This window comes from Dicentrarchus labrax, unplaced genomic scaffold, assembly GCF_905237075.1.
Source record: "Dicentrarchus labrax unplaced genomic scaffold, dlabrax2021, whole genome shotgun sequence".
NCBI lineage: Eukaryota > Metazoa > Chordata > Actinopteri > Moronidae > Dicentrarchus > Dicentrarchus labrax.
Genome location: NW_026136703.1, coordinates 5,171,169 through 5,177,290, shown reverse-complemented (window position 1 = coordinate 5,177,290; position 6,122 = coordinate 5,171,169). Strand labels below are relative to the sequence as shown.

Here is a 6,122-nt window from a genome sequence, read left to right as displayed (position 1 = left end):
TAATAATTGGTTTTGCTTGGCAGTAAACAACATAGCTGTCATCAACAAGACAAAGCCTGTCTTTAAGACTCTTCCTCAGACTGCAGCCACCGCTTACGCCCAGGAAAGTGTGGGCTGTTAAGTGGGTTATCATTCTTTATTTGTGATCTATTAGGGGTTAATGTGTTCTCCAGCCTCTGGGCCTGTTCTTCTAGCTGTATGTGATGCATGGACTTCTTAACAGTTGTGTTACTCTGGCTGCTGGAACATAATTTAAAGTATTGTGAATTTTCTATTGACCTTCTGTTTTGGTGTCTGTTTCCCTGCTGTACGGGAAACAGCAGAGATATATCCTTTTTAAATCCATTCTTTCTGCTGCAGGCAAAGAGTGTTTGCATCACCATAATCATATTGATTTGACATTCCTATCCTTGGCCCAGTGGTAAAAGAGTAAAGCCATCATCTTCATGATATCCCAGTCTATTGCTTGGTGACAAATAGTTGAGAAATTTTGGCTCACCTATCATTCTGTGGCACACTTACAAAAAAAGTAGTTTTTCTGTTGTTGTTTTAGGTATTAAGTAAGTTTGTTCGGTGGCTGTTTTTCTGAATTATGCTCACTTCAAGGTTTTAGTACCCTAGAGAGTGTGTGTGGGTGGGTGGGGGGTGTGCGGGGGCAGAAAGAATCGGTTCAAGCAGGAAAAGGCACATAGGCAAAGTGTAGACTGTGCCTCCAGCTGTCCAGCTCATGGCAGGATTGAATTAAAGATGATGAGTCTTATTTTTTCTTGGCATGCCATCATTAAGACAGCAGCTATCAGGAGCCGAAGTCTGTCATCCAAATTCTGTACTTGAATCTCTGCCCTCACAGATTTCACATGGATTTAGAAATTTTTTTAAACAAGTTTTGTTCACCTGGTCATGTTTTAGCCTGTTAGCTAAAAATTGTTTACATCACAAATGTCCTTTTTTAAGCACACTGTAAGTTTCTCGATTACTTCAAGGCAGCCACTGGATTGTTTTTGATTTATTATAAAAACTATCTGATCTTACATTGTTGCCAGATGGTAATGACAACTCCCCCAATGTTATGCAACACTGATATTTGAGATTTAAAGCTGCAGTAGGTCATTTTCATTTTCATTCCCAGGTTTTAAAAAACTTTTTTTTGGGTTTTGGTTATTTTTTTTTTTTTTTTTTTTTAAACCCCCCCACAAAAAATTTTTTTTTTTTTTTTTTGTGTTTTTTTTTGTTTTTTTTTTGGAGGCTGGGGTTTTTTAAAAAGCCATGAAGGGGGGAGAAGAACCTGATTGGAACTTCATGTACTACTGTCTGAACACAGTGAAAAATTCAGCAATAATGACTAAAAGTTAGCTACTGCAGCTTTAAGACACAGATCCTGGACAACAAACTTTAAATGCACAAAATGGCTTAATTCACATGATCTTTGTCATATCCATGTTTTTCTTCCTGCTTGCCTACTGCCTACTAGTAATTCAATTCAATTCAATTCATTTCAATTCAATTTTATTTGTATATTCATAACAGAAGTTATCTCAGGACACTTTTCAAAATAGAGCAGGTCTAGACCGTATTCCTTATAAAATGATTTACAGAGACCCAACAGTTCCCACCATGAGCAGGCAGTTGGCGATGGCGGCAAGGAAAAACGTCCTTTTAAGTGGCAGAAACCTCGGACAGACCCCGGCTCCAGGTGGGTGGTCGTCTGCCTCAACCAGTTGGGGTGAGATAGAGAGAGAGACAGAGAGAGAAAGAGAGAGAGAGAAAGAATGGGATAAAGACAGAAGGACAGCAACAGAGGTAACGACAGAAGGACAGAGACAGAGACAAACTACACTAATAGTAGTGACTGATGGTGATAATAATGATGAACATGAAGAAGATGATGACGACGACGACAGCAACAACGATGGGGGACAATGAGCAGTGACTTTAGTAATAATAGTAACTGTAGTAATAATAATAATAATAGTAATAATAATAACAATAATATCAGTGTTATTAGCAATGGCAGTCAAGCAGGACCATGGTAGGAGGCTCCACCAGGATCCATGAGAACCTGTGAGACGAGAAAGCACAAGAACTCCGGGGAAGAAGTGAAGTTAGTAACATGCATTAATGGAACATGAATGAGTGCAGAAAGAGAGAGAGAGGAAGAGAGGAGCTCAGTGCACCATGGGAAATCCCCCGATAGTCTAGGCCTATAGCAGCATAACTAAGGGATGGTTCAGGACTCACCTGATCCAGCCATTAGTTCTTATTAGTATTTAGTAATTCCTGAGTATCTTAACCATAGGCAGTGTAACACAGTGTTTTTCCACCCCTTCACTTTGGAGTCCCTTCTTTTTTCCTGGAGAGGACAGTCTGAAATTGTTGTCTCTTGTTGTGCATTTGCTGAACCAGCATCTATGTCGGGTCTGCTTCGATGTGGTCAGAGACCTGTAACCACCTTGGAGTCTCATCATTGTCATGCTGTTTCTAGGCAACCAGCAGAGTCTCCAGGAAGTTACAAGACCTGGCTAACCACCCGTAAAACTGCAACTTTGTAAAGATCGTTTTATACTTTACAAGGACAAACAAACAGGATAGAACAAGTTAATTAGTTAGCTTTAGAGGAGCTAGTAGATAGATTTGGTTACCTTTGGACAGAGCCATGCTAGCGGTCCCCCCCCCCATTCACGTTCTCTGTGCTAAGCTAAGGTGCTGGTTCCAGCTTCATACTGAACGGACAGATGCAAGAGTGGTAGCGACGATTTTCTCATCGAACTCTTAGCAAGGAAGTGAATATGCGTTTTTCCTATATCCAAGGTCCATGGATGCCCAAAGTGTCCCAAAAGCCTGATTCCTCAGCCTGCCCCAGCTGGGATTCTAACCTTCTTGCTTACAGTGCTAAACACTGAACCACCACGCTGCACAAATTTACTACAAAATTATAATACCCTCCATTATCCTTCATTATAATTATCTAATCTTTGTGGCTCTTTATTCTAACATTGTACAAAGTCTGGTTTTAATTTGAGTTTATATTGTGCTCACATAAATAAAGCTGTGTTTAATCTAACTAAACTAGCACAGGCAGTGTTCCAGCACAGGACTCCAGGCATTATCATCCACATGATGATAATGGAACTTTGCCCAGAAAAATAAAGGTGGCCAATTGCTTATTGATGTAGTTTATCTATGTCAAAAAACCCTAATAAGTTAGAAACTGCTTGGTAAAAGTGTACATAATTGTAGTTATTGGCCAAAAACAAGCAAATCCACCCTAATATCACATTATGCATAACATTTATAGGCTTCATACCTTGCATACCAATGTAATATTGCAATACAGAGGAGCACTACATCCTCTGGAATTTGGTGTGTGTATCACTTAAAGGGGAACTTCGGCAGATTTTTACCCTAGTCTTGATCACTAGAGGTCACCGAGTACTGTCGATAGGAAAAACAACGACCAAAACCGGTGCTAGCAAACTGGAGATCCTGCAGCTAATGGCCAGAGCTCCCAGTTAGTTATAATACACTTTTTGGGGGCATATCCTAAAGAGTGCCTTTTGATGCTCTTAACTGACACAAAATGCAATTAAAATGTCTGTGCAACGTGATCAGGGCCCTTACGTGACAACAACATGCCTTTTTAACTCATACGTTGTGCAGAAACCGTACAAACAGTACTGTCGCCTACCTGTTTTTCCACCGCTTGCTTCACCGAAAGCCCAGAATAATCGATCACAGAGATAATGCCTTCATGACGAAAAAAAGTTTATTTCCCCCTCAAAAATGTCCATGTCTTCACACACTACTCTCCGATTTGCACACTTCCTGCAACAATCTCTTCTTCTGCGTTTCCCTGCAACAAGTGAAATCCCACGGGACTTCAGCGCGGACGGTGTGGAAGCCATCCACGGAGACGATCTGGTCCATAATGTCCCTGTGCAGCCATGTCTCAGTGAAACACATCAGACTGCACTCATGGTACTCCGGGTGGCTCCGTGTCAGCGTCGTTAGCTCGTCCATTTTGTTGCTAAGGGACCCTCTCCAAAAGCCCGTCCCGTCTCGACCCTCCTCTCATTCCCAGACGTTGCTTCCCTCCTCTGCATCCCCGGTGTGTTTTCCTCCAGAGTTCAGGTGGTATATCAGCTGGTCTGGCCACTACGCCGGCTGGCATTAGCGCGATAAGCTGTTCTCGAGAGTAAACAAAGGCAGCGTGTTCCGGTGGAAGCGGCATAATAACAACAACACGTAGAAAAGCTATGTGCGCATGCGCGAAAGTTTTAACTTTCTTAACTTTTATTCTCTTTTGTTCGTTCTTGTTTCTTCACTGTAACTATGTGAAGTCCTGTCCTCTCTAACGAGGTTGTTTTCAGAGAGTTTCGTGCTTTTCTACGTGTTGTTTTTATTATGCCGCTTCCACGGAACACGCCGCCTTTTTTACAGGTACAAGTGCCCACACTTTCATCGTCTACCTTTCCATGACCATGAGATACTGCAGTTGTGGCTAGTTGTTCTTCTGCTGGATGTGGAAACTCCCATACAAGTACTATGCGAAAATTATCACCGCATTTGCAGCGAACATTTTGAGGAGGATGACTACAGAGACACAACACAGCGGAGCCGGCTGAAGAGAAATGCCATTCCGAGGATGAAGACTGCTGCAACCACTGTGGAGGTAACGTTATTCATAACTTCATTTAGTTTCGTTTTGGCAGACACGGCTTGAGAAGGGATGTGCGGCAACACATTTTTGAGGGGAAATAAACTTTTTTTCGTCGCAAAGGCATTATCTCCATGATCGCGTAGTACTTGTTTGGGAGTTTGCACATCCAGCTGAAGAACAACTAGCCACAACTGCAGTATCTCATGGTCATGGAAAGATAGACGATGAAGGTGTAGGCACTTGTACCTTCTCATTCTGTTGCCACCATTTGGAAAGGCACAAACGCGAACCATTTCTTCTCCACAGTAGATCAACACACGTTATTCTTACTCCAAGCTTCTTCACTTGTAAACACCTCCGATCTCCACTCATTTCTTCTTCTGCATTTACCTGCAACAAGAAATCCCACGGGACTTCAGCGCGAGAGCAGTCCCACACTGAAGTCCCGTGGGATTTCACTTGTTGTTGTTGTTGTTTGAGTTGAAAAGGCATGTTGTTGTCACGTAAGGACCTTGAGCATGTTGCACAGACATTTTAACTGCATTTTGTGTCTGTTAAGTGGAACAAAAGGCACTCTTTAGGATATGCCCCCAAAAAGTGTATTATAACTAACTGGGAGCTCTGGCCATTAGCTGCAGGATCTCCAGTTTGCTAGAACCAATTCTGGTCGTTGTTTTTCCTATCGACAGTACTCGGGGACCTCTAGTGATCAAGACTAGGGTAAAAATCTGCCGAAGTTCCCCTTTAATCTCTCCTACCACACAAAGTGAAATTAAACTTAAAAATAAATACAAATGAGCATTCAGGTGCCCTACAGGCCTTTATTGCATGTCATCCTCTTCTCTCTCTCTCTCTCTCTCTCTCTCTCTCTCTCTCTCTTCAATTCAATTCAATTCAATTCAATTCAATTTTATTTGTATAGCGCCAATTCATAACAGAAGTAATCTCAGGACACTTTTCAAATAGAGCAGGTCTAGACCGAACTCTTTAACATTAATTACAGAGACCCAACAGTACCACCATGAGCAAGCACTTGGCGACAAGGGCAAGGAAAAACTGCCTGTTAAAAGGCAGAAACCTAGGACAGATCCTCCGGCTCTAGGTGGGTGGTCGTCTGTCTCGACCAGTTGGGGTGAGAGAGAGAGAGAGAGAGAGAGAGAGAGAGAGAGAGAGAGAGAGACAGACAGACAGACAGACAGACAGGTGCACAGCAACAACAGTATTGGCAATGGCAGTCAAGCAGGACCATGGCAGGAGGCTCCACCAGGATCCATGAGAACCTGCGAGACGAGAAAGCACAAGAACTCCGGGGAAGAAGTGGAGTTAGTAACATGCATTAATGGGACATGAATGAGTGCAGAAAGAGAGAGAGAGGAAGAGAGGAGCTCAGTGCACCATGGGAAATCCCCCGATAGTCTAGGCCTATAGCAGCATAACTAAGGGATGGTTCAGGACTCACCTGATC

General features: G+C 42.6%; 1 long non-coding RNA gene across 1 annotated transcript; it reads left to right on the top strand.

Annotated features, from left to right (window-relative positions):
* Positions 1 to 1,517: 1,517 nt before the first annotated feature.
* On the top strand, positions 1,518 to 5,859 carry LOC127361492 (uncharacterized). Its single transcript, XR_007884291.1, has 2 exons — positions 1,518 to 1,561; positions 5,629 to 5,859. It is a non-coding gene; the product is annotated as an uncharacterized LOC127361492 (long non-coding RNA).
* Positions 5,860 to 6,122: the final 263 nt, after the last annotated feature.